General features: G+C 32.4%; 1 pseudogene; it reads right to left on the reverse strand.

The window, feature by feature from the left end:
* Positions 1 to 3,657: 3,657 nt before the first annotated feature.
* LOC143404302 (glycogen debranching enzyme-like) overlaps positions 3,658 to 12,589 on the reverse strand; it is a 54,214-nt pseudogene continuing 45,282 nt past the window's right edge.

Consider the following 12,589-nt stretch of genomic DNA (forward strand, 5'->3'; position numbering starts at 1 on the left):
ATTATTATAAGATTTTATAATGATGTACTTTGATGTGGATATATTTCCATGCAGTATTCTGGCCACTCCATGAGCTCTGTCAGTTGTGAGCACTTTAGTTCTTTGAACTTTTCTTGATTTTTATTGCCCATTTCCCCACCCACCCTCTTTCTTTGTAATTTGTACTTGAAGCTCTTGTTTGGTGATGTGTGTGTGTGTGTGTGTGTGTGTGTGCATGCGCACATACACAACACACATATAATATTTTTAAATTTGTTTTTTGTAGTCCTGGGAATTAAAAATTCAGGGCCTTGTACTTGCTTGGCAAGCATACATATTCTCTATAGTTCCCTTACCTTTTCTGTATTGTTCTCTTTTCCTTCAAAACCTTTCTAAGACATTTCCTTGTCTTTTTCTTCAGGACTAATGTAAATTACTCCATTTGTGAGATCATGTTTTAATTTTCAAGAATTCTGATTTTCTATTCTTTGGTAACACTTTTTAAAAGATTATATTATGCTCTTTTATTGTGGATATTCATAGATTTTTTCTCGTTAAGGGTTCTTTTCTGTATTTAGCCTCTAACCTCTGTGGAAATACAATGTCACCATCATATATAACATTAAGTTTACTATAGCAACATAAAATTTAAAAATTAGGTGAAGTGAATTTTAATATATCATTTACTCTTGAGAAAAAAATAGTAAAATAATTAGTTTAGGAAATAAGTACTACTCAAAAATGTAAACTCTTTTAAATGTTAAAAACCTTTTTACTTTTTTGTCATTTTCAAGTTTAAGGTATTTTAAAACAGAATTTTTCAAATTATTTTATTGGATTCAAGATAACTACTGAATAGTTTTATTATATTAAGATTGTTGTCAGCCTGGAGATGTGGCTCAGTGGTAGAGTTCTTGTCTAGTATGTATGATATCCTGGGTTTGATTCCCCAGTACCATAAAAAGAAAAAAAAAAGATTTTTCTCAATACTGAATTTTTCAATGTTGGCTTTCATTAACAGAAACTAGTATTTATTATTCTCTGTCAATAGACTTTTGCACAGAAACTAGAGAGAGCTATCAAGTTTTAGAAATTAATATAACATTCTTTTCTTCTTGAAAGTTCTCATAAATATGTCCAACAATTTCTATTTTGAAAATGTAAGTCATCTCATATAACAGGAAACTGAACTTGAGGCTAATTTTACAAAACTGTATTTAATGAAATAAATTTCTTAATGCTCTCTGTTTTTCCTAGTCTATGCATCATTATCACAGTCAGTTGTCTTTAATAAACTATTGGCATTCATTACATTTGAAAACATATTGATATATCAGTGAAAAAATAAAATCACAGTTTAAACATCTGTGCTTAATTTATGAACATATATGGTAGAAATGATGATAACTCTACATTTATGAAGTACTTCTGAAATATATATTGAATAAAGTATTAAGAAGGCAGTAGTAGGCCGAGTGCAGTTGTGCATGCCTGTAATCCCAGCAGCTCAGGAGGCTGAGGCAGGAGGATTGCAAGTTTAAAGCCAGCTTCAGCAAAAGAGAGGTACTAAAAAAGTCTGGGAGACCCTTTCTCTAAATAAAATACAAAACATAGGGCTGGCTCAGTGGTTGAGTGACTCATGAGTTCAACCTTCAGTACAAAAAAAAAAAAAAAAGAAGAAGAAAGTCATAGTACATGGTGAGGATGTTAATTATCCACAGCCTATTAAGTATGCATTGTTCCTGAATATAGATCACAATTTAAAGATACTTTTCCATTTTCACTTTTGTAGAAATTTAAGATTATATAAGTTTTCTTTTTCTAACTTTGGATTTCTATTCTTGAAGAATACTTAATGAACTCAAAAGAAAATTCTGTTGGTAATCATATTTTTTATCTATTCAAATTGAAAGTTATCTTTATAAATTGAGAAAGAAAAAGAAAAATCAATGCTTTTATAATCTTTCCTAATTGGACATCAATATTATATGAATTTTTTTAAAAAAAACTTGAATTTGTATACATAGGCATTTGCATTATGATCTTGCATTGCATAATGAAGTTGTATATTTGTTAAATATATCTGAACCAACTATAAACCATAAAGTGTTTCAAGAATAACAGCAATTGACCAGGCTTGTGTCTCACAGCTGAAAGGATAATACTGGCCATTCTAATTGGTCAGTTCTGGAAGTCCTTTCCAAGGGGATCTGGAACATAGAAAGGATTTTTTATGAGACATAATCTAACACATTTTAAAAATATAGGTAATACCTCAAGTTTTTTGCCTTTTAGTACAGAAACAATCACTTGTAACAAAATAAAGCATAATATCCTAAAGAAGTCCTTTTTCCTATTCCATCCTTAAGATTTATAACTTTCAAATACAAAGGATCCTTTTATCCATTAGAAATATTGTAAATCCTCACCATTCCAGGCAATATACAAATATTCTTTGATGCTTATTTTCATAATTTTAGAATAAGTTATAAGACTCAAATTGTAATTATGTAGTTAGTATGTGTGATTTTTGTTTGTGTGGTGCTGGGAATAGACTCCATGGCCTCATACATGCTAGGCAAGCACTCTACTTTTGAGTTACATCCCCATGTGTCATATTGATATAAGTGTAAAACTAAATAAAATAATAAACACTAGGAATTGTCACTAGAAAAAATGACAATTTTCATTTCACCCCTGTGAATACCCACATTTCTATTTTGAAAATGTAAGTCATCTCATATAACAGGAAACTGAACTTGAGGCTAATTTTACAAAACTGTATTTAATGAAATAAATTTCTTAATGCTCTCTGTTTTTCCTAGTCTATGCATCATTATCACAGTCAGTTGTCTTTAATAAACTATTGGCATTCATAACATTTGAAAACATATTGATGTATGAGTGAAAAAATAAAATCACAGTTTGAACATCTGTGCTTAATTTATGAACATATATGGTAGAAATGATGATAACTCTACATTTATGAAGTACTTCTGAAATATATATTGAATAAAGTATTAAGAAGGCAGTAGTAGGCCGAGTGCAGTTGTGCATGCCTGTAATCCCAGCAGCTCAGGAGGCTGAGGCAGGAGGATTGTAAGTTTAAAGCCAGCTTCAGCAAAAGAGAGGTACTAAAAAAGTCTGGGAGACCCTGTCTCTAAATAAAATACAAAACATAGGGCTGGCTCAGTGGTTGAGTGACCCATGAGTTCAACCTTCAGTACAAAAAAAAAAAAAAAGAAGAAGAAGAAAGTCATAGTACATGGTGAGATAATACATGGTGAGGATGTTAATTATCCACAGCCTATTCAGTATGCATTGTTCCTGAATATAGATCACAATTTAAAGATACTTTTCCATTTTCACTTTTGTAGAAATTTAAGATTATATAAGTTTTCTTTTTCTAACTTTGGATTTCTATTCTTGAAGAATACTTAATGAACTCAAAAGAAAATTCTGTTGGTAATCATATTTTTTATCTATTCAAATTGAAAGTTACCTTTATAAATTGAAAAAGAAAAAGAAAAATCAATGCTTTTATAATCTTTCCTAATTGGACATCAATATTATATGAATTTTTTTTTAAAAAAACTTGAATTTGTATACATAGGCATTTGCATTATGATCTTGCATTGCATAATGAAGTTGTATATTTGTTAAATATATCTGAACCAACTATAAACCATAAAGTGTTTCAAGAATAACAGCAATTGACCAGGCTTGTGTCTCACAGCTGAAAGGATAATACTGGCCATTCTAATTGGTCAGTTCTGGAAGTCCTTTCCAAGGGGATCTGGAACATAGAAAGGATTTTTTATGAGACATAATCTAACACATTTTAAAAATATAGGTAATACCTCAAGTTTTTTTCCTTTTAGTACAGAAACAATCACTTGTAACAAAATAAAGCATAATATCCTAAAGAAGTCCTTTTTCCTATTCCATCCTTAAGATTTATAACTTTCGAATACAAAAGATCCTTTTATCCATTAGAAATATTGTAAATCCTCACCATTCCAGGCAATATACAAATATTCTTTGATGCTTAATTTCATAATTTTAGAATAAGTTATAAGACTCAGATTGTAATTATGTAGTTAGTATGTGTGATTTTTGTTTGTGTGGTGCTGGGAATAGACTCCATGGCCTCATACATGCTAGGCAAGCACTCTACTTTTGAGTTACATCCCCATGTGTCATATTGATATAAGTGTAAAACTAAATAAAATAATAAACACTAGGAATTGTCACTGGAAAAAATGACAATTTTCATTTTACTAAACAACAATTTTATATAGTATATACTTATGTTCTAATATTTGGTAATTTATATACATTACCTCATTTACTGCTCACCTCAACCCTATGATACAGGAGTTAGAATTACTCCTTACTTATACAGAATTAAGAGACATTAATAAAGCTTTAAAAAATGTGTTCAAGGCCTCACTAGCAGAACACAGGATTATTATTGTATCTAATTTATTCTTAGTTCCAAAATACACCTTTAAATGTGAAGTAAATTTCAAAAAAAAAAATGAAAATACAGAAATCTGTAATATTTCTTTTTCTATTTTTTTTAAGTTGTACATAGACAACATCTATTTGTTTTTTTATGTGGTGCTGAGAATTGAACCCAGGGCCTCACACATGCTAAGTGAGCACTTTCTAGCTAATCCACAACCCCATCCCATAATATTTATTTCTTAAGTGGGGTTGTGAGAATGTATTAATTACCATATTTTTCATTGGAACTCAGCTGTGTTACAAATATTCTTCTGTACATATGAAATATTTCATAATTAAAATAGAAAAATAATTCCATGAGATGAAGATGAAATATTTTTGATAGGTATTATCAAAGAAGCTAGGTATTATATTTATTTTTTGATAAAGGTATATATACATGAACATAAACCTTTATTTATTTTTATTTTTATGTAGTGCTCAGGAATGAACCTAGTGCCTCACATGTGCTAGACAAGCACTCTACCACTGAGCTATGATCCTAGCCTGGTATTATATTCCTTCAAAAAATCTATCAAATAGAAATGTAAAATATAGAAAAATTATTTAAATATCTTCAAGTATTAAAATTACTTCAGAGCAAAATGCCAAATCTCTAAAGTTGGATAGTTGGGTAATCTGTAAGTGGTTAAACTACATTCCCCACATTCATGATTAGTTATTAGCAGATATAATTAGTTAAGATGAGGTTATACTGGGGTAAGGTGGGCCCTAATCCAATATGACTGGCATCCTTATACAGGAGAAATTTGGACATCAACATGCACACAAAAGGAATGTCCAGTGAAGACTGAAAGTTTGCTGTCACAGCACTAATGACTTCAGAGAGAGAATTGCCCTGCTCCTGCCTTGATTTCAGATTACAGACTGCAGAAATTGAGACAATATCTTGTTGTTTAACAGCTTCTGTGAGGTCACTCAGTTTGTGGTGCTTTGTTATGGCAGCCCTGGCCATAACAAAGTCCTACTGATATTATGAAACAAAAGAAGGTTATAAAATTCCTAAAATTATAAGATTATAAAACTATGCTGCTCACAATTAAATGTGGACACTAGTACATGGAACATACTCACACTAGTATAGAAAAGTCTCCTTTCCTGAAAAATTCATCCCTAAATTCATTAGGCAGGCAGAACAAAGGAGGTATGTACTATAAGAGAGAGGAGGAGAAAAGAATGAAAGAATAGTGTTATGGTTTAAATTAGGTGTTCTGCAAAAGCTCATGTGACAAAATGTAAGATTTAGAGGTGAAATGGTTGGGTTATGAGAGCCTTAACCCAATCAGTGAATTAATATTCTGACAGGGACTAACTGGTAACTGTAGGCAGGGAGGATGTACCTGGAGGAGGTAGGTCAGTGGGAATGTGACTTTGGATACATATTTTGTCCTTGAGGAGTAGAGCTCTTTCTCTGCTTCCTGCTGTGATGTCTTGAAATTTTTTCCTCCACCACACCCTTTTGCCCTGATATTCAGCCTCACTTCAAGCCCTAAGGAATGGAGCTGAGCCCCAGAAAATAGAGACAGCTGTCTACGGACTAAAACCTCTTAAACAGTGAGCCTGCAAATAAATTTTTTCTCCTCTATGCTGTTCTTGTCAGGTCTTTTTGGCCACAGCAGTGAGAAAGCTGACTAAGACAAATTACAAGTACTTCAAAGCAAGATGTCAGCGCTCAAGAGGTATAAGGAAGGAGGTCGCAACAGGTGTGAAGGTGGTTGAGAGTAATCTGAATTCAAGTGATGTAAGGAAGGCACTTGCCTGTAGAGTTTGCATAGTATGGAGTGTAAGTCAATATGGGAAGGGCAATTATGTCTCAGGACATCTGTTCAGGTGATGTCAGAGCCAGAGAAGGCACAGATAGTTTGAACATATAAGGATGGAAAAATATATGTTGGTAACAAATAAAAGAAATCTTTAGTGCTTAATTAATATTAAACAAAGTAGACCTTGGAGCAGAGAAGTATCAGTGATAAAGAAGGTGATTTCATAAATGTTTATACACTTAATAACAGTGTTTTAAAACACCTCAAGCAAAAACATATACAACAGCACTGAGAAAAAAATACAGCAGGAGACTGCAATAGTCTTTTTCAATAATTCATAGAACAAGGAGATGGAAATCCCTTAAGGAATTTGAACATCAACCAACTTAAACCAACTGATATTTCTAGAACACTCCACCTAAGGATCGCAGAATATATATTCTTTGCAAGTGAAAACAGATGAATTACCTAGAGAGAAAACTCTGAATCATAACTACTAATAAGTTTATAAGGATCAGAGTCACACAGAGTATATTTGTTCACTACAATGGATACAATTTTAAAAACAATAATAGAAATAGCTCTGGAAAATTCATGAATATTTGAAAACTAAATAATGAATTTCTAAATAACCTATGAGGGAAAGATGAAATCAAAGGAGAAAACAAAGTATTTCAACCAAACTTGGAATAGAACCACCATTGGACCCAGTTATCCCACTCCTCTGTATATACACAAAGGACCTGAAAAACAGCATACTACACTGATATAGCCACCCTAATGTTTACAGCAGCTCAGTTCACAATAGTGAAGCTATGGAACTAATCCAGGTGCCCTTCAAGAAAAGGTGGTATATATACACATGGAATATTACTCATCATAAAGAAGAATGAAATTATTGCATTTGCCAGGTAAATGAATTGAGCTGGAGTCTTATCATGCTAAGTGAAATAAATGAAATCCAAAAAAAACCAAAGGCCGAATGTTCTCTCTGATAAGCTAACACACAATAAGGGGTGGGGAATAGAAAGTCATTGGATTAGACAAAGGGGAATGAAGGCAAGTCAAGGAGGGAAAAATAGGAAAGAAAGAAGACTTTCCTTTTCTATGTTCATATATGAATGCAAAACCAGTGTAACTCCACATAATACACACCTAAAAGAATGGGGAGTTATACTCTATGTATGTATAATATGTCAAAATACATTCTACTGATATATAAAACTAAAAAAAAACAAATAAAAATTTTTAAGAAAAGGAAGTATTTCAACTAAATGAAAATAAGTATACAACTAATCAGAATTAGTGGAATATGATAAACTGATACGTAAGGGGAAATTTATAGCACTAAACACCTGTATTAGAAAGGACAAGAGGCAACCAGTGTACACATCTGTATCCCAAGCTACTTAGGATGCTATGGTAGGAAAATCAAAAGTTCAAAGGCTGCCTGGGCAGGGGATGTAGTTCACTGGTAGAGTGCTTGCCAGACATGTATGTGGCCCTGAGTTCAGAAATTAGTATTGCAAAGCAAAAACACTAACAAGAAATAAACAAACAAACAAAATCCCTTGGAATTTTAGAGAATGAGTATATTTAGGTGCTGGAAATAAAACGCAGAGAAAGAGTAAACAGAATTAATAGTGTAGTTAAGAGCACATCCTGGAGGACATGACTGCCTGGATCTTAGTAAAAGCTAAAGTAGATTACTTCCTGTTTGACTTTGTCCAAGTTACTTCACCTTCTTAACTTTGTTTACAAAATGAAGATAATTAATGATAGCTTATATCTGTCTTATTATCTTGTCTGTGTAACATATGTTAATATATTAGTCCTTTGCCCATAGCACAACAGTTAATAACTAGAATCAACAAATGGTACTTACTCAAACTAAAAAGTTTTTTCTCAGCAAGAGAAACAATAAGAGAGGTAAATAGGGAGCCTACATCCTGGGAACAAATTTTTACTCCACACACTTCAGATAGAGCCCTAATATCTAGAGTATACAAAGAACTCAAAAAACTAAACAATAAGATAACAAATAATCCAATCAACAAATGGGCCAAGGACCTGAACAGACACTTCTCAGAGGAGGACATACAATCAATCAACAAGTACATGAAAAAATGCTCACCATCTCTAGCAGTCAGAGAAATGCAAATCAAAACCACCCTAAGATACCATCTCACTCCAGTAAGATTGGCAGCCATTATGAAGTCAAACAACAACAAGTGCTGGCGAGGATGTGGGGAAAGGGGTACTCTTGCACTTTGCTGGTGGAAATGCAATTTGGTGCAGACAATTTGGAAAGCAGTATGGAGATTCCTGGGAAAGCTGGGAATGGAAACACCATTTGACCCAGCTATTGCCCTTCTCGGACTATTCCCTGAAGACCTTAAAAGAGCGTATTATAGGGATACTGCCACATTGATGTTCATAGCAGCACAATTCACAATAGCTAGACTGTGGAACCAACCCAGATGTCTTCAATAGATGAACAGATAAAAAAAACTGTGGCATTTATACACAATGGAGTATTACTCAGCACTAAAAATGACAAAATCATGGAATTTGCAGGGAAATGGATGGCATTAGAGCAGATTATGCTAAGTTAAGCTAGCCAATCCCTAAAGAACAAATGCCAATTTCTTCTTTGATATAATGAGAGCAACTAAGAACAGAACAGGGAGGAAGAGCAGGAGGAAAGATTAACATTGAACAGAGACATGAGGTGGGAGGGAAAGAAAGAGAAAAGGGAAATTGCATGGAAATGGAAGGAGACCCTCACTGTTATACAAAATTACATATAAGAGGTTGTGAGGGGAAAGGGAAAAACAAAACAAGGGAGAGAATTAAATTACAGCAGATGGGATAGAGAGAGAAGATGGGAGGGGAAGGGAGGAGGATAGTAGAGGATAGGAAAGGTAGCAGAATACAACAGTTACTAATATGGCATTATGTAAAAAAGTGGATGTGTAACCCATGTGATTCTGCAATCTGTATACAGGGTAAAAATGGGAGTTCATAACCCACTTGAATCTAAAGGATGAAATTGATATGTCAAGAGCTATGTAATGTTTTGAACAACCAATTTAAAAAAGGAAAAAAAAATTATATCACTCCTTGAAACAATCCAACCTCCAATGATCCCAACTCACTCTATGCAGATGAGAAAACCAAGCTTTAGAGAAGTTAAACAACTTCCTCATGGTCACACATTGAGTAAGTGGACAAGTGGATAACAACAGTAATATGTGGTAGTGGTAGAGATGATGATGATGGTAATAGTAGCAATTTTATATAGTTGTTTGGATTAAATGAGTCATTTTACATACATACATTTAGAATAATGCCTAGAACATGGTTAAGTGATCAATGAATATCATTTGTTGTTATTACCATTAGTTCTACCATGTAAACAAGGAAAACCTAATACTGTTGGTACCATAAGGTTTTTCATGAAAAAAGGAAAGCAGTAGCCAGCTCAAAGTAGAGAACTTAAGGGAGGTCATGGGGTCTGGAAACTAGGAGAGATCTTGTTGAGTGGCTTTGCCAGAGTGGTGAGGGCGAAAGCCAGTTGAAGGTGGTAATGACTAAGTGGGTCAAAATGGAGAGAGAAAAAAGAGGTTACTCCTGAAGGAGACATGGGCTGGTAAGAGAGACAGGACCAGGTTTGAGTTAATAACTATATGAAGGGATTTTGTTTTAGAATGGGCTGACAGATATCTCTGTAGCTTAAGTAGGAAAGATAAAGTGGAATACCAAGAGAAGATAATTAATTACTGGAACAAGGTCTCATAACAGGTCTGAAGTGATGAGATGACAGGTAAAAGTAGAATAACCCCCGGCATGCCAGATAGTCTTACTTTTAACAGATAAAAGGGAACAAAGAGAAAATAAATACAAAACCCCCAGAAACAGTACATTGCAACGAAAGAGTTGGGTGTTCTGTGAGTATATTTAAGCTAATGAAAACCAATTTTCATGCAATATTTGCTGTGATAATTTGAAGTCCCTTATGTTCTTGAAAGAGAGGTGTTACAATTTATGCCAATTATGCATAATTAGTCTGAGCAATAAGATGAAGGCATAATTTAGAATTTGAGAAGTTAAGATAGACTTGAAATTTGTACCATAGAAAAATATGTAATTCTGACCCTGATAATCTGCTGATAATTAGGAGAGATGAGGTGAGAAAATGTTTTTAAAATAACAGTCAAAAGGCCAATTCAAATATTTTAACTACAATTGGAACATTTTTGAAAATTGTTATATATATATATATATATATATATATATATATATATATATATATATATATATCAAGTAGTTCAAAAGGCATGATACAAATATTTTTGTTTTTTGTATTTATTCTTTGCTAATCACACTCAAAAAATATGAGCTAAATTTTGAAAATCAAAGACTATTCCATATGTTCAAATCATACAATATCAAATCTTTTGCTTTAAGTAACTTACTACGTAAAGTAATGAAGGGAAGGTAAAATTTCAACGATGGACTTTGCCATGTTAAAGAAGAAAGGTTTCAAGCTTCATTGGGATACCTAGAGCACAGAGAAATGAATCCTAAGGAAACCCAACTTACCTAATATCTAAGAACTCAGGACACACCAGTTATAGACATTAAATGCCCATGACAACTTACCTCTCAAGATGAACATAATGTGGAGAAAGAACGTTTTTAACCAAAAACATTGTCTTTGCACTACACTCCGGACCCATCAATTTGGAAAAATATAACTTAGCATAAAGAAAATATCCAACAGGCCATAGCCATTCCTGAAAAAAAGATAATTTAAAAGTAAAGGAAAAATAAAGAACTGTGAATATCTAGAACTATTTGAAAAATAACTGAAAACTCAGAGAAAAATAAAATTCTTACAGGTTCTTGGTGATAATTGAAACCTCTAGCAAGATTGTAGTTGTCACTGTCTAACGCATTGTCATATATTCCACAGTAAACAATATCACTGCAAAATGATTGAAACTTAAGTTAAATAAAAGAAGCTCAGATATCATAGAAAGCATTAAAAACATTTTAATAGGAAAGTTAAGAGAAATAATCATGTTATCTTCCAATTCATAGAATAAGCTCAGCATTAAAACACAATTTAACCTTAAATAAGAATATAATGAGTCCAGAGGACTTTAGCAATGTGTTCAGGAATAATTAACAAATACTGACTAATATAAAAAATATTAAATATTCAGGTATCTTGCCTTCCAGGAATTAGCTTGACACTAACCATTGGTTTAAAGTCAAGTATCTCAAAATGTCTCTAATATATGAATAATAATTGAAATGGTCATATAATAAATTGAATTACTAAATATTATAGATAAGGTATTACAGGTTATAGATTATAAAGGTTGTTTTTGAAACTTCTCCATGAAGTTATTTTAAAATTATATGTGGCATATCATCAGACTACAAATAGCAATTCAACATACATTCTGATTGTATGTAGAATTTATAACATATTTATGCAGGAAACAATATTACAAAAATTATTGTAACAGATAATACAAGGGCTATGTATACTTGATTTAATTTAAATACAAAGTTTTTTTTAAGTAAGATAGATGTGGCCACAAAAATAAACTTTGTGTTTTAGTTTTGATCAGTGCTTCTCAACGACTCTGAAAATATGAATATCTCAGAATGTAGTTAAAACATACAAAATTTTGCATTTCATGATGGAAATGAGTACATAGTAAAGTAGGAAAATTCTACAAAGGTGAGATTCTGTCATCAATTCATACAGAAATCAAGTTGATAACAAGTATCAAGTTTTAAAGAAAAATCATAAAGGAAAAACAGAAGGGTTATTTGAAACTCAAGAAAAAAACAAAGTTGGAAAGGACAAGAAATACATGATGGCATAAACCCACAAGTGTAAAATAAAAATAAAATCATTTATGGATATAAGTAAAAAGAGTAGTATAATTACAAAGAAAGGATGGATAAGACTAACATTGAGAACAGAATTAAATCCTCACCTGTCATCAATATATGTGAATAATACCTAATACTTAAAATATCATAAAACAGCAGCATATACTTTCTTTTAGAAATGTAGAAACAGCTATTAGTAGGAACAATATAGAAAATAATGACCACCTTTGAGGAGTAGAATTGAGGTGAAGGAAAGAAGCAAGGGAATGAATTTTTTTTTCTTTTTGTGGTGCTGGGGATTGACCCCATGTAATATTTTCCATAAATTCACTTAGGTATATTCCCATATGATCCAAATTGTACAAAAAGGCACAGATACATCAGATGATAATGATGCTTAC

This window comes from Callospermophilus lateralis, chromosome 7 (assembly GCF_048772815.1).
Source record: "Callospermophilus lateralis isolate mCalLat2 chromosome 7, mCalLat2.hap1, whole genome shotgun sequence".
In the NCBI taxonomy this organism is placed as follows: domain Eukaryota; kingdom Metazoa; phylum Chordata; class Mammalia; order Rodentia; family Sciuridae; genus Callospermophilus; species Callospermophilus lateralis.